The following is a 21,580-nucleotide window of genomic DNA, read 5'->3' on the forward strand; positions in this document are numbered from 1 at the left end:
TAAAGACTGCAATGATCATGAAGCCTTGCGCAGGCACCAATGCGCATGCGCGTCGTGACCTGCCGATTCCTCCCCACCCCCTCCCCGAAGCAAATCCTTTCTGACGATTCTGTTCGTGGGCGGGGCGGGGTGTTAATCACTACCGGAATATAGGTGATAAATGGGTAATACACTCAATTTTGTTTCTAAAAAGGTTTATCTAATGAATTTAATATTAAACACACAGCGCATATTTTCCTTGCATGGATATAATGATAAGTCAATTATCGAGGAGCTTGAAGTAAGTAAGTATTGAACAAACTTCCAGTAGAAGTGGCAGAAGCAGGTTCGATATTATCATTTAAAGAAAAATTGGATAGGTATATGGACAGGAAAGGAATGGAGGGTTATGGGCTGAGTGCAGGTCGGTGGGACCAGGTGAGAGTAGCGTTCGGCACGGACTAGAAGGGCACAGATGGCCTGTTTCCGTGCTGTGATTATTATATGGTTCTATAAGTAAGTCAATAGCATCATAACATTTTAAGTAATGTTTGGATATTAAACACACAGCACATATTTTCCCCGTATGAACATATAAAATCATTGCAACACACCAATATCGCTGAATCAGCGGGAGCCCTGGGCTTGTTTCCCTGCAACAACACGGTCCTATTGAGGGGTGATGGGAGACAGCGATGCTCGAAGGGGGTTCCTTGTGTCCAGTCTATTCCGCAGTTTAGTTTTTATTGAATTCATTGCAGAAAACTCCGCTTCGCAGAAAAATGTTAGAAATGGAAGCAACGTTTTCAGTGCTTTCGTGGTTTTCTCAGGATATTTAGCCTTGACTTTGATCCAGAATACCGGCAGAGGTGTTATGTCAAACATACTTTTCAGCCCGTCGTCATTTGCAAGCTCGAGGAGTTGATCTCCTTCCCGCGCTGACACGGATGACGTGCGGGTCACGACCTCGCATGCGTAATGGCTGATCAGTGGCCGTGACAGGGAATGAGGAAAGGTGCAGGTGACTCACATCGCCAAATCATATCGTTTCCTCGCGGCCCGGTAGCACGTGCTGTGCGGCCCGGTGGTTGGGGACCGCTGCAGTAATTCATTTGAATTATACTTACCACAGTCTGCAACCTGAGCAGCATACTTTTAAGCCATCTTCATAAATGAGTGATTTCACGATATTCTGAAGATCATAACTCTCAGGTATGCAGGTACAGCACCATGGCCGAAAGTGAGGCAGAACGGGAGGAATCGAAACCAGGCTGAGACCCAGAGGAATGAATCTTCCTCTTGCTAGCCAACGTATAGTTGCTGGAGAACAAGACTGAAGACCTCAGGGCAAGATTGCTGTGTTGGAAGGAAATAAGGGATTGTTGTGTTCTGTGTTTCACAGAGACATGCATCAGTCACTCTGGACGCACCAGATACATCGGTAAGATCTAAAGGCTTCTCGATATGCAGCATGCACCAAAATGCTGATTCAGAGAAGGCAAAAGGTGGGGGTTCTATTTTTCATGATAAACCCTCTTTGGCACTCAGATGTAACGGTTTTGTTGTACTCTTGTTCCCCCAACCTGGAACATCTAACAAATAAGTGCCAACTGTTCCACTTAACAAGAGAGTTCTCTGTGATCCTGACCAGTTTACATACCACTAAAATCAGAGTACTCAAGATATTGAATTCTGCCATGACACAGCAAGAAACAGCGCACCCCATCACATTTCAAATCATAGCCGAGAAATTCAATCAGGCTTGTGTGAAGAAATTTCTGCCCAATTATCATCACCTGCAGCACTTGGGGTCCCAACTCACTGGATCACTGTTATACCAAGATGAGGAATTCATACTGTTCCATGCCCAGACCACATTTTGGGAAATCTGATCACTTGGCTGTCCCGCCTGCATGCAGACAGAGGCTAAGAAGCAAAGCTCCAGAGATTAGAATCCACCCCAATTTACCTACTGGCACGGCAGGTCTCCGACAGATGTCATTTCATTGACCCTGTAACATCTGGACAGCAAAGATGCATACATTAGGATGCTCTTTATCAACTACAGCTTGGCATTCAAAACTATAATCCCTTCAAAACTAATAAATAAGCTTCAAGACCCTGACCTTCAAAGGTGGAGAGGGTCAGAAACTTTGCACTTAACTGCTGGGTCTAGGACAGATACTTTGAAATTTGAAGTTGCTGTCAAAAGCTTGTGTTAGCAGGTTGCTTACAGAAGCAGATTACAAATAAAGCGTGGCAGCACATCTACTTCCTTACAAGTTTGCAAGGATACATATGATGGTTTTGTTGCAAAGTTTGTGGATGATATGAAGATAGGTGATGGGGCAGATAGTTTTGAGGAGGTAGAGAGACCACAGAAAGACTTAGATAGATTAGCAGAATGGGCAAAAAAGTAGCAGATGGAATACAATGTTGGAAAGTGAATGGCCATGCACTTTGGTAGAAGAAACAATTGAAATGAATTGATTTTATTTCTTCCATCCTTCACATACATTAGGAGTAAAAATCTTTATGTTACGTCTCTGTCTAAATGTGCAATGTGCAATCATGGTAATTTATAATAATTTATAATGAATAGAACAGTCAACGTAACATAGAAATGCACTCAAATCAGCATGAGTTAATCAGTCTGATGGCCTGATTGCGGCTTGGAAGATGGTGCCTCTGGGGTGCAGCCCAGCGCGACCCTGTGGATGACCAATTTCAGGCTGGTGTTGTCGATTGAGGCGCTGTAGGAGATGGCCCTGTATGGACGGATGTCTCTGCAGTCCAGCAGTTGCATACTCTCCCTCTCCTTCTCTCAGTCAGGTAGGGAATCTTGGAATAAAAAGCGACACAGCAGACTGTAACACTGCAACAGTGACTGTTAGTCTCCCCTTTCACTGTCCCTTATTAGTGAGAGAGAGAGAGAGAGAGAGCCTGTAGCATGTCCAACTGTCAGGTAAACAGTTCTTGTTGATTGCAGATCATGGTGTCCTTTGGGGTGCTTTGCTGTTGCTTGGGAGGTAGTGGATGCTGACGCTTTTTGCTGAAAGAGGTGGGGAGAAGTTGATTCATTGATGCTTGTTGCTGATTGCATGGGGGTGGAGAGAGAGGGGGCTTTGGGGTCTTATAATTTTCCTCTCTTTCATTCCTTTGAGGTTCTTCTGTTTTATGTGGATGTCTGCAAAGATAAATATTTCAAGTTATATACTGTATACGATCTCTGATTATAAATAGAACCATTTCAACTACTTCAACAGGTCATTTGGCTCACAGTTCTGTGTTGAACCTGCTAAAAAGCAAATCGAAACCACTCAAACACTAATCCATCCGAGCTGCACCACAACCATATCCCTCCATCTTCCTTACATCCATGTGCCTATCCAAAGCTCAGAAGGGAAGGAGGGAAAAGAGGAGAGCAGTAGTGACAGGGGATTTGATAGTTAGGGGGACAAATAAGAGGTTCTGTGGGAGAGATCGAGATTCCCGGATGGTCTGTTGCCTCCCTGGTGCCAAGGTCCGCGATATCTCGGATCGAGTTCTCAGTATTCTCAGGAGAGAAGGTGAGCAGCCAGATGTCGTGGTCCACATGGGGACCAGCGACATAGATAGGAGTGGGGATGAGGTCCTGAAGAAGGAATATAGGGAGTTAGGAAAGAAGTTAAAAAGCAGGGCCTCAAGGGTGGTAATCTCGGGATTGCTGCCTGTGCCACGAGACAGAGAGGGTAGGAACAGGAAGTTATGGCAGATGAATGCATGGCTGAATATTTGGTGCAGGGGGCGGGGGTTCAGATTTCTGGATCATTGGGATCTCTTTTAGGGAAGGTCTGACCTGTACAAAAATGACGGGCTGCACCTGAACTGGAAAGGGATCCTGGCGGGCAGCTTTGCTAGAGCTGTTGGGGAGGGTTTAAACTAGTTTGGCAGCGGGGTGGGAATCAGAATGTGAGAGCAGAGATTAGGGTAGAAGGACAAGGGTATGACAGTATGTGTTCTGAGTTGGTGAGGAAGGACAGACAGGGGACAAAACATAAATGTAGCCAGTTAGAGGGGTTGAAATGTGTCTATTTCAATGCTAGGAGTATTAGGAATAAAGGGGATGAACTTACAGTATGGATCAGTATGTGGAACTATGATGCTGTGGCTGTTACTGAAACTTGGCTGGAGGAAGGGCAGGATTGGCTGATGCAGGTACAGGGGTTTAGGTGTTTTAAAAGGAATAGGATGGGAGGTAGAAAGTAGGGGGGGAAGTAGCATTACTGGTCAGGGATAGTATCACGGCTATAGAAAGGGAGGAGGCTGCAGAGGGAGTGTCCACTGAGTCGGTGTGGGTGGAAGTCAGAAATAGGAAGGGATCAATCACTGTGCTGGGAGTAGTCTATAGGCCTCTAAATAGCCCTTGGGACACCGCGGAGCAGATAAGCAGGCAGATTTTAGAATGGTGCAGGAAATACAGGGTTGTGGTTATGGGTGATTTCAACTTCCCTCATATTGACTGGCATCTCCTGACTGCAAGGGGGATAGATGGGGCTGAATTTGTCAGGTGTGTTCAGGAAGGATTCCTGACACAGTATGTGGACTGGCCGTCGAGAGGAGAGGCCATACTGGATCTAGTTCTGGGTAATGAACCTGGTCAGGTGGCAGACCCCTTGGTGTGGGAGCATTTTGGTGGGAGTGACCACAACTCCCTTAGCTTCAGCATAGCTATGGAAAAGGATAAAAACAGACAAAATGGGAAAGTGCTTAACTGGGGAAGGGCTGCCTAAGAAGGGATGAGGCAGGAACTAGCGAAAGTAAATTGGAAACAGATGTTCAAGGGTGAAAGCACAGAAGTAATGTGGAGGAAGTTTAGGGACCACTTGGGCTGGGTTCAGGATAGGTTTGTCCCACTGAGACAAGGAAAAAATGGTAGGAAAAGGGAACCGTGGCTGACGAAACACGTGAGGGAACTCGTCAAGAGGAAGAAGGAAACATATGTTAGATATAAGAAGCAGGAAGCAGGAAGGGCTCATGAGAAATATAGGGTAGCCAGGAAGGAGCTTAAGAAAGGATTTAGGAGAGCTCGAAGGGGGCATGAGAAGGCCTTGACATGTAGGATTAAGGAGAACCCCAAGGCATTCTATGCGTATGTGAAGAACAGAAGGATGACAAGAATGAAGGTGGGGCCACTAAAGGATAAAGAAGGCATCATGTGCCTGGAGGCGGAGGAGGTTGAGGAGGTCCTAAATGAATACTTTGCTTCAGTATTCACAAGTGAAAAGGACCTTCATCAGGGTGAGGTCGAAGTAGAACAGGCCTGTGTGCTGGGCAATGTGGAGATTAAGGAAGAAGAAGTAACACACATCAAAGTTGCTGGTGAACGCAGCAGGCCAGGCAGCATCTGTAGGAAGAGGTGCAGTCGACGTTTCAGGCCGAGACCCTTCGACAGGAAGAAGAAGTGTTGGATCTTCTGAAAAACATCAAGATTGATAAGTCCATACCCCAGGTTGCTGTGGGAAGTGAGAGAAGAGATCGCTGGAGCAGTAGCTATGATCTTTGAATCCTCTTTGGCTGCAGGGGAGGGTCCGGAGGATTGGAGAATGGCAAATGTAGTTCCCTTGTTTAAAAAACGTAATAGGGAGAATCCTGGGAGCTATCGACCAGTGAGTCTTACGTTGGTGGTCTGCAAACTATTGGAAAGGATCTTAAGGATAGGGCCTACGAACATTTGGAGAAGTAGAGTCTACTCAAGGATAGTCAACATGGCTCTGTGAAGGGAAGGTCATGCCTCACGAGCCTAATTGAGTTTTTTGAAGAGGTAACAAAAGAAATTGATGAGGGTAGGGCAGTAGATGTGGTCGACATGGATTTTAGCAAGGCATTTGACATGGTCCCCCACGAGAGACTCATCCAGAAAGTCATGAGGCATGGGATCAGTGGAACCTTGGCTGTTTGGATAAAAAATTGGCTTAAAGGAAGAAAGCAGAGGGTAGTAGTGGAAGGAAAGTATTCTGCCTGGAGGTCGGTGACTAGTGGAGTGTCGCAAGGATCTGTCCTGGGACCCCTGCTCTTTGTGATTTTCATAAATGACCTGGATGAAGATGCGGAAGGATGGGTGAGTAAGTTTGCGGATGACACGAAGATTGGAGAAGTCGTGGATGGAGCTGTAGGCTGTCGAAGGTTACAAGAGGATATAGACAGGATGCAGAGTTGGGCAGAAAAGTGGCAGATGGAGTTCAATCCGGGTAAGTGTGAGGTGATGCATTTTGGAAGGACAAACCAGAAGGCTGAGTACAGGGTTCATGGTCAGTTACTTAAGAATGTGGATGAACAGAGGGACCTTGGGGTTCAAATCCATACATCCCTCAAGGTTGCTGCACAGTTTGATAGGATAGTTAAGAAGGCCTATGGGATGCTGGGTTTCATTAATAGGGGGATTGAGTTCAAGAGTAGAGAGGTCATGTTGCAACTCTACAAATCTCTGGTGAGCCCACACTTAGAGTATTGTGTTCAGTTCTGGTCACCTCATTGTAGGAAGGATGTGGAAAGTATGGAGAGGGTGCAGAGGAGATATACCAGGATGTTGCCTGGATTGGAAAACAAGTCTTATGAGGCAAGGTTAGAAGAGCTGGGACTTTTCTCTTTGGAGTGTAGAAGAATGAGAGGGGACTTGATAGAGGTCTACAAGATTATGAGAGGCATAGATAGGGTGGATAGCCAGTACCTGTTTCCCTGGGCACAAATAGCAAACACCAGAGGGCATATGTACAAAGTTAAGGGAGGGAAGTTTAAGGGAGACATCAGGGGTAAGTTTTTTACAAGAGGGTTGTGTTACGTAACCGGCAACAATGAATATCAATCGAGACAGGTTATATAAAAATAACCAAACATTTATTAAACACCGATAAACGATAAGGGAAAAAAAAACAAACAAAAACTTTAACCGGAAGTTAACAGATATGCAGCTGTTCACCAACTCGCCACTTGGCTCTGGTTCTTAAAGCGTTAAATGCGAAAAAAGTTCGTAAAGCGATACAGTCAGATATAGTTCTTAAAGCAATGACTTCGAAAGTCGAACAGATTTACACATTCAATTGGGAGAGACTTCTCTGGAGAAAGATTTCTTCACAGGCGCACCTTTACTGCTGGTTCTGTCCACGGGATTCACGATGCCGAAAATAAACAGTTTAAATCGACTGACTTTAAATTCCTTTAGAGAGAGAGAGCATCTTTTTGCATGAACTCATTTCTCTTTTGGCAAGAGTTATCTCGATGCAGGTTGCTACTCCAACGAAGACTCAATAAGGTCGATCCTTTATTAAAATGTCAAACGATGCCGACTTCTCTCAATCCTTCGATCCTGCACTTTGATGAATTCTTCACTCTCCCTTTGAATGTTGGAATTGAGTAAATCAACACATCTAGCAAAAATTTCCAGTCCAAATAATAATGGTATCTTACAACAGAATGCACAACTATTTTAAAAATGAAACTGCATCACCAAAAACAAACACGCAACAGAAATGGAGATACAACACGTTCTACCTGGAAATCTACAAACTCAAAAACCAACTGTGTCACCTGGGTCGACCCTTATATAGTCACGGGGCACATGTCATTACATGATCTCACATCGGCGGGGAAATCACATCAGGTGACCTCCAACAGACCATTACATCATTCTCACAAAAATAAACAGATCTCCTTGAGCATGTAACAGTTGTGGGTGCTTGGAATGACTTGCCAGGGATGGTGGTGGAGTCTAAAACATTAGGGGTATTTAAGAACCTCTTGGACAGGCACATGGATGAAAGAAAAATAGAGGGTTACGGGGTAATGTGGGTTTAGTACAATTTTTAAGGAATATATGGGTCGGCACAACATCGAGGGCTGAAGGACCTGCACTGTACTGTAGTAGTCTAGTGACTAGTGTCAAGTGTCAAATGTCCCTTAAAAGCCTCTGATGTATTTGCCTCTACCGCCATATCAGGCAGTGCATTCCAGGCATCCGCAACTCTGAGTAAATAACTTACCCATCACATCCCCTCGTTGAACCTATCCCCTCTCGCCTTCAATGCATGCCCTCTGGTATTAGACATTTCAACCCTGGGAAACAAATATTCTCTGTCCACTGTATCTATGCCTCTCATAACCTTGTAAACCTCTCTCAGATCTCCCCTCAGCTTCCAGCGCTCCAGAGAAACCAACCCAAGTTTATCCAGTCTCTTATGTTAGCACACACCCTCTCAACCAGGCAGCATCCTGGAAACCTCTCCTAAACCTCAATATCCTTCCCATAGTGGGGTGACCAGAACTGTAGGCAACACTCTGGACGGGGCCTAACCAGAGTTATATAAAGTTGCAACATAACCTCTTGATTTCTGAATTCAGTACCTTGATTAATGAAAGCAGGCATTCCATAAACCTTCCTAACCATTTAATTGACCTGTGTAGCCACTTTCAAGGAGCTGTGAACTTGGATCTCAGGATCTGTCTGCTCAGCAACACTGTTAAGAATCTATTCAAATGCCTTACTAAAACCATGCAGCCAGCATTCGCTGCCCTACCCTCATCAATCTCTCTCATTACCTTGTCAAAAATCTCAGTCATTGGAAAGGCATGACCTGCCATGCAAATCCGTGCTGGCTCTCCCTGATTAGGCCATGAGTTTCCAAATGCTCATACATCCTATCCCTAGGAGTTGTCTCCAGCAATATCCTTACAACTGATGTGAGACTCACCCGTCTATAGTTCCCAGGATCTTCCCTTGTTCTCTTCTTAAATAGAGGTATAATATTAGCGACTCACCAGTCCTCCAGGACCTCGCCCGTGCTGAGATAGGACATGAAGACACTGGTCAAAGGTCCAGCAATCTTCTTCCTTCAATAACCTGGGATAAATCCCATCAGGTCTTGGAGACTTATCCACCTAATACTCATTAGGAGACCCAACACTTCCTTCTCCTTGATCTCTGAACAACCTAACATATTTATACACTCAGCACTGATCTCCTGGTCCTCCATATCCTTTTTCTTGTTAAATACTGAAACAAAGTACTCATTAAGTACCTCACTCAAATTCTCCGCATCCAAGCAAATGTTCCACTTTATTCTTATGTTGTCCTATCCTCTCCCTAGTCACCCTCTTGCTTTGATATATGTACAGAATGCCTTGGGATTCCCCTTAATCCTCCTGGCCAAGGACTTTGCATGCCCCTCCCCCGGCTTTCCTAATTCCATCTTTAGTTCTTTTCTGGCTTCTTTATATTCCTCATGTGCTTCATTTGACCTTGACTTCGGAAGTTTTGCATACTTTTCCTTTTGTTCTTGACTAAGTTCATCTCCTCTCTGGACATGCAAGGATCCTTTACCTTTCCAGCCCTGTCCTTCCTTCAAACAGGAACATACTTTCCTCTACTCTGTGCAATTGATCCTTAAACACCCTGTGCCTGTCTGATGTGGACTTCCCAGAGAAATTGTGTTCCAAATGAATGATTCTAAGTTCCTGCCTAATGCCCTCATGATTTGCCCTACTCCAGTTTAAAATTCTCCCACGAGGCCCATACCTATCCTTATCTAGAGCTATTCTAGATGTTATGATGTGATCACTGTTTCCTAACTGTTCAACCACTAAAAGGTTAGTCATCTGGCCAGGTTAATTACCTGACATCAGGCCCAATATTGCCCCTCCTTTCATTGATTTAAGAAGCCTTCTTGGATACACTTCACAAATTCTTCCCCATCTAAACCCCTCGCACTAAGAAGTTCCCAGTTTATAACAGGGAAGTTGAAATCGCCCATGATAACAACCCTATTATTTTCACTCATTTCTTCAATCTGATTACATATCTGTTCCTGAATGTCCCGGTAGCCATTAGGGGTCTGTAGTATATTAAATAATATTGAGAACATGGGCTGTAGAGTCCTTGAAAGTCAGTCGATAGGTTGTGGAAGCTTTTCAATGCTGGGTGAGTGAAGTCATCCCCCCTGGTTCAAGAGCCCGATGGGAGAGGGGTAGAGATGGAGAGGTTCCTGAACCTGGTGGTGTGGGACCTGTAGCTCCTGTACCTTTTTTCTGCTGGCACTGGTGAGAAGAAAGCATGTCCTGTGTGGCGGGAGTCCTTGATGATTAAAGCTGCGTTCCTGCAACAGCAGATGTGCAGATGTGCTCAACGGTGGGGAGGGCTTTATCTGTAATGGACTGGGCCGTATCCACTGTTTTCTGTCAGATTTTCTGATCATGGGCATCAGTGTTTCCATATCAGGCTGTGATACAACCAGTCAGCATATTTCACTGTGCATCTTAAATCAGCAGCCCTGTCTGCTTTCTTACCAGAATGAATACCGGTAAAAGAGATTTAATCATAAAATGTTTTGGAATGTTCTGAGGTTCCATTTATCTGCATCAGTACAACTCTTCCTCAGAACAAAAATATCTGTCACTGTGGTGCTGCACAGAGTTATTTAGATCTGAATGTCACATGACAAGTTTTCGTAAATTCACACATTCAAAGGAATGCCAAACCACTGCTCGCCTCCTCCTGGTGGATTGGAAAGCAATTCTAACTCCTTGGGAACCCACAGAAAATGATAAAATAAGCTGACAGTCCAGCAGCTCCATTGACACAAGGTGTCTTGCTTCAAGACAGAGCAGCTATTGGAGGATGCAGAGGCAGAGACAGGAAATGGCTGGGCAGATAGTAAGGAGCAGGGGGCAGAAAATGGCTGTGCGGGAAGGGGCAGAGGGATGGTCAATGGCCATGATAGTGGAGGTGGTTGCATTGGTGGAGATGGGGATGAGAGATAGTTGTGCAGGTGGAGATAGGAAAGGGAGATAGTCATGCAGGTAGAGATGGGAACAGAAGATGGTTGTGATGGTGGGGAATAGAATGGGAGGTGGTCATGCTGGTGGAGATGGGAATGGGAGACGGTCGTGCAGCTGGAGATGAGGATGAAAGATGGTCGAGCTGGTGGAGATGGGAATGGGAGATGGGAACTGGCCCAAATAGATTGGAAAAGTAAGTCAGATGGAGGGATGGTAGAGCAGAATTGGATGAAACTCCTACAAGAAATAAGGAAAGTGCAGGAAAAATATATTCCAAGAAAAAAGAAAATCATGAATGGAAAAATGGCACAAATGTGGCTAATGAGAGAGGTCAAGGCTAAAATAAAAACAAAGGAGTACAAGGAAGCAAAAATTAGTGGGAAAATTGAGGACTGGACGACTTTTAAAAACTTACAGAAGGAAACTGAGAAGGTCATTAGGAAAGAAAAGATAAATTATGAAGGGAAGTTGGCAATTAACATCAAAAATACTAAGAGTTTTTAAAAAATATATGAAGAGTAAAAGAGTGACATGGGTAGATAAAGGACCGATTGAAAATAATGCTGGAGAAATTATAATGGGTAACAAAGAGATGGCAGAGGAACTGAATGAGTATTTTGCATCAGTCTTCATAGTGGAAGACATTAGCAACATACCTGATAGCCAGAGGTCTCAGGGAATAGAATTAGGTACAGTCAAGATTACTAGAGAGAAAGTGCTTGGGAAGCTAAATGGGCTAAGAATAGATAAGTCTCCCGGACTGGATGAGGTGCACCCATGGGTTCTGAAGGAGGTGGCTTTGAAGATTGTGGAAGCATTGGAAATGATCTTCCAAGAATCAATAGACTCTGGCATGGTTCCGGAGGACTGGAAGGTCGCAAATGTAATTCCGTTATTTAAGAAAGGAAGGAGGCAGCAAAAAGAAAATTGCAGACCTATTAATCTGACATGGGTAGTTGGAAAGTTATTGGAGTCAATCCTCAAGGACGAGGTTATGAAATACCTCAAGGTGCATGACAAAACAGGCCCAAGCCAGCATGGTTTCATGAAGGGAAGATCCTGCCTCACCAACTTATTGGAATTTTTTGAGGTAATCTCAAATAAGATTGATAAGGGAGAGGCTATGGATGTTGTGTATTTGGATTTTCAAAAGACCTTCGATAAGGTGCTGCATATGAGGCTGCTTAATAAGATGAGAGCTCATGGAATTATAGGAAAGATATTGGAATGGGTGGAGCATTGGCTGATGGGCAGAAAGCAAAGGGTGGGAATAAAGGGATCCTATTCTGATTGGTTGCCGGTTACTAGTGATGTTCCGCAGGGGTTGGTGTTGGGGCCGCTTCTTTTTACAATGTATATCAATGATTTCGATTATGGATTAAATGGTTTTGTGGCTAAGTTTGCGGATGACACCAAGATAGGTGGAGGAGCAGGAAGTGTTGAAGAAACAGAAAGGTTGCAGAGAGACTTGGTCAGTTTAGAAGAGTGGGTAAGGAAATGGCAGATGAAATACAATGTTGAGAAATGTATGGTTGTACATTTTGGAAGAAGAAATAATCGGGCAGGTGAGACCTCATTTGGAATACTGTGTGCAGTTTTGGGCCCCCTATCTTAGAAGGCATGTTCTGATGTTGGAGAGAGTTCAGAGAAGATTTACGAGGATGATTCCTGGAATGCAAGGGCTAACATATGAGGAGCGTTTGTCGGCTCTTGTATTCATTAGGGTATAGAAGAATGAGAGGGGATCTCACAGAAACATTTCAAATGTTGAAAGGGTTGGACAGAGTAGATGTGGAAAGGCTGTTTCCCTTGGTGGGTGAGTCCAGGACAAGAGGCCGTAGTCTTAGAATTAGAGGGTACCCATTTAAAACATAGATGAGGAGAATTTTTTTTAGCCAGTGGGTCGTGGATTTATGGAATTCGTTGCCACATACAGCTGTGGAGGCTCGATCATTGAGGGTGTTTAAGGAGGACATTGATTGGTATCTAATTAGTCAGAATATCAAGGGATATGGGGAAAAGCCGGAAATTGGAACTAGATGGGAGAATAGTTTAGCTCATGATGGAGAGGCGGAGCAGACTTGATGGGCCGAATGGCCTACTTCTGCTCCTTTGTCTCGTGATCTTGTGAGATGTTCAAGCAGGTGGAGATGGGAACGGGAGATGGTCATGCAGATGGAGATGGAAACGGGAGATGGTCATGCAGATGCAGATGGGAATGGGAGATGGTCTTGCAGGTGGAGATGGGAACGGGAGATGGTCATGCAAGCGGAAATGGGTTGGCAGATGGTTGTGCAGGTGGAGATAGGAATGCCAGATCATCTTGTAAATGGAGATGAGAGTGAGAGATTATTGTTTTGGTAGAGATGGGAATGGGAGATGATTGTGTAGGTGGTGCTGGGAGCGGGAGATGGTCACGCAGGTGGAGATGGGAACAGGTGAAGGTCGTGGAAGTGGAGATGAAAATAGGAGATGGTGACAAGTGATGGTTATGCAGTCAAGAGATGATTCCCCAGGTGAAGATGAGAATTGGAGATGGGAACGAGACATGGTCATGTTAGTGGAGATCAAGACGCGAGATCGTTGAGCAGCTGGAGATGAGAGTAAGAGATGGTTGTGCAAGTGGAGATGGGAAAAGGAGATGGCTATAGAGGTAGAGATGAGAAAGGGAGATGGTTGTGTAGGTGGAAATTGGAACGGGATATGGTCGTGCAGGTGGAGTTGTGAACGCGAGATTTTCATGCAGGTGGAGATGTGAATGGGAGATTGTCATGTATATAGAAATGGGAAGGACAGATAGTCGTGCAGGTGGAGATGGGAACACAAGATGTTCATGGAGGTGGAGATGAAGATGACTGATGGTTGTGTAGGTGGAGATGAAAATGGGAGATTGTCGTGTAGGTAGTTATGGGGACAAGAAATGGTTGTGCACGTGGAGATGGGAACAGGAGATGGTCAAGGAAGTGGAGATGGGGATAACTGATGGTTGTGCAGGTGGAGATTGGAATGGGAGATTGGGATGAGAAATGGCCATGTAGGTAGAGATGGGGTCGTAAGATCATTGTGCAGGTGGAGATGGGAATGGGAGATGGTCATGCAGGCAGAAATGGGGATGAAAGTTGGTCTTGTAGGTAAAGATGGGAATGGGTGATGGTCATGCAGGTGGAGTTGGGGATGAGAGATGGTCGTGCAAGTAGCGGTGGGAATGTGAGAAGATCATTTAGATCGATTGGGGGATGAGAGACAATCATGTCACATAGGTGGAAGTGGAGGTGGAGATTGGAATGGGACATGGTTGTGCTGTTGGAGATAGAGACGAGAGATGGTCATACAACTGGAGATGAGACCATAAAGTCATAAGATATAGGAACAGAAGTAGGCCATTCGGCCCATTAAGTCTGCTCCGCCATTCAATCATGGCTGATCCAATTCTTCCAGTCATCCCTACTCCCTTACTTTTATCCCATACCCTTTGATGCCCTGGCTAATCAAGAACCTATCTATCTCTGCCTTAAATGCAACCACAGCCATTCGTGGCAATCAATTCCACAGATTTAGCACCCTCTCACTAAAATAATTTCTCCGCATCTCTGTTCCAAATGGATGTCCTTTAATCTTGAAGTTGTGCGCTCTTGTCCTGGACTCCCCTACCATGGGAGATAACTTTGCTATATCTAATCTGTTCAGGCCTTTTAACACTCGAAATGTTTCTATGAGATCCCCCCCTTATTCTTCTGAACTCCAGGGAATACAGCCCAAGAGCTGCCAGACGTTTCACATACAGTAACTCTTTCATAGAAACATAGAAACATAGAAAATAGGTGCAGGAGTAGGCCATTCGGCCCTTCGAGCCTGCACCGCCATTTATTATGATCATGGCTGATCATCCAACTCAGAACCCAGCCTTCCCTCCATACCCCCTGACCCCTGTAGCCACAAGGGCCATACCTAACTTCCTTTTAAACATAGCTAATGAACTGGCCTCAACAGTTTGCTGTGGCAGAGAATTCCACAGATTCACCACTCTCTGTGTGAAGAAGTTTTTCCTAACCTCGGTCCTAAAAGGCTTCCCCTCTATCCTCAAACTGTGACCCCTCGTTCTAGACCTCCCCAACATTGGGAACAATCTTCCCGCATCTAGCCTGTCCAATCCCTTTAGGATCTTATACGTTTCAATCAGATCCCCCCTCAATCTTCTAAATTCCAACGAGTACAAGCCCAGTTCATCCAGTCTTTCTTCATATGAAAGACCTGCCATCCCAGGAATCAATCTGGTGAACCTTTTTTGTACTCCCTCTATGGCAAAGATGTCTTTCCTCAGATTAGGGGACCAAAACTGCACACAATACTCCAGGTGTGGTCTCACCAAGGCCTTGTACAACTGCAGTAGTACCTCCCTGCTCCTGTACTCGAATCCTCTCGCTATAAATGCCAGCATACCGTTCGCCTTTTTCACCGCCTGCTGTACCTGCATGCCCACTTTCAATGACTGGTGTATAATGACACCCAGGTCTCGTTGCACCTCCCCTTTTCCTAATCGGCCACCATTCAGATAATAATCTGTTTTCCTATTTTTGCCACCAAAGTGGATAACTTCACATTTATCCACATTAAATTGCATCTGCCATGAGTTTGCCCACTCACCCAACCTATCCAAGTCACCCTGCATCCTCTTAGCATCCTCCTCACTGCTAACACTGCCACCCAGCTTTGTGTCATCCGCAAACTTGGAGATGCTGCATTTAATTCCCTCATCCAAGTCATTAATATATATTGTAAACAACTGGGGTCCCAGCACTGAGCCTTGCGGTACCCCACTAGTCACCGCCTGCCATTCTGAAAAGGTCCCGTTTATTCCCACTCTTTGCTTCCTGTCTGCTAACCAATTCTCCACCCACACCAATACCTTACCCCCAATACCGTGTGCTTTAAGTTTGAACACTAATCTCCTGTGTGGGACCTTGTCAAAAGCCTTTTGAAAATCCAAATATACCACATCCACTGGTTCTCCCCTATCCACTCTACTAGTTACATCCTCAAAAAATTCTATGAGATTCGTCAGACATGATTTTCCTTTCACAAATCCATGCTGACTTTGTCCGATCATTTCACCGCTTTCCAAATGTGCTGTTATCACATCCTCGATAACTGACTCCAGCAGTTTCCCCACCACCGACGTTAGGCTAACCGGCCTATAATTCCCCGGTTTCTCTCTCCCTCCTTTTTTAAAAAGTGGGGTTACATTAGCCACCCTCCAATCCTCAGGAACTAGTCCAGAATCTAACGAGTTTTGAAAAATTATCACTAATGCATCCACTATTTCTTGGGCCACTTCCTTAAGCACTCTGGGATGCAGACCATCTGGCCCTGGGGATTTATCTGCCTTCAATCCCTTCAATTTACCTAACACCACTTCCCTACTAACATGTATTTCGCTCAGTTCCTCCATCTCACTGGACCCTCTGTCCCTTACTATTTCTGGAAGATTATTTATGTCCTCCTTAGTGAAGACAGAACCAAAGTAATTATTCAATTGGTCTGCCATGTCCTTGCTCCCCATAATTCCTAGAATCAATCTCGTGAATCTTCTCTGAACCCTCTACAATGTCAGTATATCCTTTCTAAAATAAGAAGCCTAAAACTGCACATAATCCTCCAAGTGTGCCTTATAGAGCCTCAACATCACATCCCTGCTTTTATATTCTATACCTCTAGAAATGAATGCCAACATTGCATTTGCCTTCTTCACCACCGACTCAACCTGGAGGTTAAACTTTAGGGTATCCTGCACAAGGACTCCCAAATCCCTTTGCATCTCTGCATTTTGAATTCTCTCTCCATCTAAATAATAGTCTGCCCATTTATTTCTTCCACCAAAGTGCATAGCCATACACTTTCCAACATTGTATTTCATTTGCCACTTCTATGCCCATTCCCCTAAACTATCTAAGTCTCTGTTTCCTCAACACTACCTGCTCCTCCACCGATCTTTGTATCATTGGCAAATTTAGTCACAAATCCATTAATCCCATAGTCCAAATCATTGACATATATCGTAAAAAGCAACGGTCTCAACACAACCCCTGTGAAACTCCACTGGTAACCGGAAGCCGGACAGAATAGGATCCATTTATTCCCACTCTCTGTTTTCTGCCAATCAGCCAATGTTCCACCCATGCTAGTAACTTCCCTGTAATTCCATGTGCTCTTAACTTGCTAAGCAACCTCCTTTGTAGCACGTTGTCAAAAGCCTTCTGAAAATCCAAGTACACCATATCCACTGCATGTCCTGCTTGTAATTTCCTCAAAAAATTGCAGTAGGTTAGTCAGGCAAGATTTTCCTTTCAGGGAACATAGAAACATATAAAACCTACAGCATAATACAGGCCCTTCGGCCCTCAAAGCTGTGTCGAACATGTCCTTACACTGGAACTACTACCAATCTTACCCATAGCCCTCCATTTTTCTAAACTCCATGTACCTGTCCAGCCCATTCCACGCACCCACCACTCTCTGCGTAAAAAATTTACCCCTGACATCTCCTCTGTACCTACTTCCAAGCACCTTAAAACTATGCTCTCTTGTGTTAGCCACTCCATCCCTGGGGAGAAGCCTTTGACTACCCACACGATCAATGCTTCTCATTATCTTGTACACCTCAATCAAGTTACTTCTCATCCTCCGTCGCTCCAAGGAGAAAAGGCCGAGTTCACTCAACCTATTCTCATAAGGCATGCTCCCCAATCCAGGCAACATCCTTGTAAATCTACTCTACACCCTTTCTATGGTTTCCACATCCTTCCTGTAGTGAGGTGACTAGAACTGAGCACAGTACTCCAAGTGGGGTCTGACCAGGGCCCTACATAGCTGCAACATTACCTCTTGGCTCTTAAACTCAGTCCCATGGTTGATGAAAGCCAATGTACCGTATGCTTTCTTAACCACACAGTCAACCTGCATATCAGCTTTGAGGCTTTGGCCTATCTTGTCATGTGCCTCCAGGTACTCCGTAATCTCATCCCTAACTATCGATTCTAACAACTTCCCAACCACTGATGTCAGGCTCACAGGTCTATAGTTTCCCTTCTGCCGCCTCCCACCCTTCTTAAATAGTGGAGTAACATTTGCAATTTTCCAGTCATCCGGTACAATGCCAGAATCTATCGATTCTTGAAAGATCATTGTTAATGCCTCTGCAATCTCTCCAGCTACTTCCTTCAGAACCTGAGGGTGCATTCCATCAGGTCCAGGAGATTTATCCACCCTCAGACCATTAAGCTTCCTGAGCACCTTCTCAGTCGTAATTTTCATTGCACATACTTCACTTCCCTGACATTCATGAATGTCCAGTATACTGCAAATGTCTTCCACTGTGAAGACTGATGCAAAATACGCATTCAGTTCCTCTACCATCTCTGCATCTCTCATTACAATATTGCTGGCATCATTTTCTATTGGTCCTATACCTACCCTTAACTCTCCTTTACCCTTTACTTATTTAAAAAGCTTTTAGTATCTTCTTTGATATTAGTCGCCAACTTCCTTTCATAATCCACCTTTTCCTTCCTAATGACCTTCTTAGTATCCTTCTGCAAGTTTTTAAAAGCTTCCCAATCCTCTATCTTCCCACTAGTTCTGGCTTCATTGTATGCCCTCTCTTTTGCTATTACTTTGGCTCTGACTTCACTTGTCAGCAACGGTAATGTCCTTCTTCCATTCAAAAATTTCTCCTTATTTGGAATATATCTGTCTTGCACTTCCCTCATTTTCACAGAAACTCCAGCCATTGCTGCTCTACCGTCCTTCCTGCTAGTGTCCCTTTCCAATCAACTTTAGCCAGTTCCCCTCTCATGCCATTGTAATTTCCTTTATCCTACTGAAATACCGACACATTGGAATTTAGTTTCTCCTCAAATTTCAAAGTGAACTCCATCATATTGTGATCACTGTTCCCTAAGGGTTCCTTAACAACAAGCTCTCCTATCGCCTCCGGATCATTGCACAACACCCAATCCAGCACAGCCAATCCCCTAGTGGGCTCAACAACAAGCTGTTCTAAAAAGCCATCCCTTAGACATTCTGCAAATTCTCTCTCTTGAGGTCCAGTACTGGCCTGGTTTACCCAATCCACTTTCATGCTAAAATCCCCAACGATTATCATGACATTGCCTTACTGACACGCCTTTTCTATCTCCTGCTGTAATTTGTAATCCACATCCTGGCTGCTGTTTGGAGGCCTGTATACAACTGCCATTAGGGTCCTTTTACCCTTGCCATTTCTTAACTCAACCCATAGAGACTCTACACCTTCCAATCCTATGTCATTCCTTTCTAATGATTTAATATTATTTCTTATATACTGAACCACACCACCCCCTCTGCCTACTGACCTATCTTTCCAATACATCGTATATCCTTGGACATTCAAATCCCAATGTCAGCCATCCTTTAGCCAAGTTTCAGAAATGGCCATAATGTCATACTTGCCAATCTGTAGCTGAATTTCAAGATTGTCCATTTTATTTCTTATTCTGCATGCATTCAAATATAACTCTTTCAGTCCAGTATTTGTTGCTTTCTGTTTTAACTGCACCATGCCTCTATTGTTCTGTAACTCGTCCCACTGGCTGTGATTATGCCTCATCTGCTGCCCGTCCTTTCTATCATCTCTGTTGCACGCTATCTTTGATTTATTTCTGTTTCCCCCTTCCTCAACCCTATCACTCCGCTTCCCACCCCCCTGCCAAATTAGTTTAAACCCTTCAGAACAGCTCTATTAAACCTGCCTGCTGGGATATTGGACCCCTTTGGGCTCAGGTGTAACCCGTCCTATTTTCATAGGTCATACCTCCCAGAAGAGGCCCCAATGATCCAGGAACCCAAAGCCCTGCCCCCTACACCAGTTTCTCAGCCGTGCATTAATAGAAACATAGAAACATAGAAAATAGGTGCAGGAGTAGGCCATTCGGCCCTTCGAGCCTGCACCGCCATTTATTATGATCATGGCTGATCATCCAACTCAGAACCCAGCCTTCCCTCCATACCCCCTGACCCCTGTAGCCACAAGGGCCATATCTAACTTCCTTTTAAACATAGCTAATGAACTGGCCTCAACAGTTATGCCTCATCATGCTATTCTTGCGCTCATCAGCACGTGGCACAGGCAGCAATCCTGAGATTACTACCGTGGAGGTCCTGCTTTTCAGCTTCCTACCCAACTCCCTGAATTCCCTCTTCAGGACCTCCTCCCTTTTTCTACCTATGTCATTGGTACCAACGTGTACCAAGACTTCACTCTCTCCCTTCAGAATACTCTGCACCCGATCCGAGACATCATGTATCCTGGTACCTGGGAGGCAACACAGCATGCAGGTATCTCTATCAGGCTGACAGAACCTTCTGTCACTTCCCCTCACTACGGAATCCCCTATGACTACCACATTCCTCATCTTCTTCTCTCCCTTCTGCACCACGGAACCAGGCTCAGTGCCAGAGACCTGATCGCTGTGGTTGTCCTCTGTCAGGTCACCCCCATCAACAGCATCCAAAACGAGATAATGATTACTGAGGGGGATGGCCACGAGAGGGCTCAATTTTAAGGTGCTTGGAAGTAGGTACAGAGGAGATGTCAGGGGCAAGTTTTGTATGCAGAGGGTGGTGACAGTGTGGTTAAGAAGGCATATGATGTATTGGCGTTTATCATCTGTGGGATTGAGTTTAGGTGCCGAGAGGAAATGTTGCAGCTATATCGAACCCTGGTCAGACCCCACTTGGAGTTCTGTGTTCAGTTTGGGTCACCTCACTACAGGAAGGATGTGGAAACTATAGAAAGGGTGCAGAGGAGATTTACAAGGATGTTGCCTGGATTGGGGACCATACCTTATGCGAATAGGTTGAGTGAACTCGGCCTTTTCTCCTTGGAGCGGCAGAGGATGAGAGGTGACCTGATAGAGGTGTATAAGGTGATGAGAGGCATTGATTGTGTGGATAGTCAGAGGCTCTTTCCCAAGGCTGAAATGGCTAACACAAGAGGGCACAGTTTTAAGGTGCTTGGAAGCAGATACAGAGGAGATGTTAGGGGTAAGTTTTTCACTCAGAGAGTGGTGAGTGCGTGGAAGGGGCTGCTGGTGATGGTGGTGGAGGCAGATACGATAGGGTCTTTTAAGAGACTCCTGGATAGGTACATTGAGCTTAGAAAAATGGAGGGCTATGGGTAATCCTAGGTAATTTCTAAAATAAGTACATGTTCGGCACAGTATCGTAGGCCAAAGAGCCTGAATTGTGCTGTAGATTTTCTATGTTTCTATGCTTCTTTACTATCTGAGCTCTTCCCATCCCTTCCCTGACAGTTACCCACTTATCTAACTCCTGCAGCCTCAGGGTGACTGACTCCCCATAGCTCCTCTCTACCTCCTGTTCACTCTCCCTAATAAGCTGTCGGTCATCGAGCCACAGCTCCAGATCCCTAACACAGTCTCTCAGGAGCTGTATCTTGGTGCACCTGGCACAGATGTGGCCATCTGGGAGACTGAAAGATCTAACAAAGTACTAACCCTACAGGCATGCTCTCTATTCCTAAAAAAAAATGAAGTCTATCTACCCACCTACCTTGCCGAAGCCCGAATGACCCAACGCCTGGTCTCACCTATCACCTGCCTGCTTCCCCCCCCCCCCCACCTTTTTACTCTGGCATCTTCTCCCTTCCTTTCCAGTCCTGTAGTTCGTGTGCATTCTGCTCATCTGTTCCTGTCTGCCAGGTCAGATACATTCCTTTATACTGTTCCTACTGACA

General features: G+C 45.0%; 1 long non-coding RNA gene across 1 annotated transcript in view; it reads right to left on the reverse strand.

Moving 5' to 3' along the window:
• Positions 1-2,422: 2,422 nt before the first annotated feature.
• Positions 2,423-21,580, reverse strand: part of LOC134347442 (uncharacterized) — a 101,770-nt gene continuing 82,612 nt past the window's right edge. Inside the window, exon 4 of the long non-coding RNA XR_010018155.1 lies at positions 2,423-3,166. This is a non-coding gene — a long non-coding RNA (uncharacterized LOC134347442). The remainder of the gene's footprint in view (positions 3,167-21,580) is intronic.

This window comes from Mobula hypostoma, chromosome 6 (assembly GCF_963921235.1).
Source record: "Mobula hypostoma chromosome 6, sMobHyp1.1, whole genome shotgun sequence".
NCBI lineage: Eukaryota > Metazoa > Chordata > Chondrichthyes > Myliobatiformes > Myliobatidae > Mobula > Mobula hypostoma.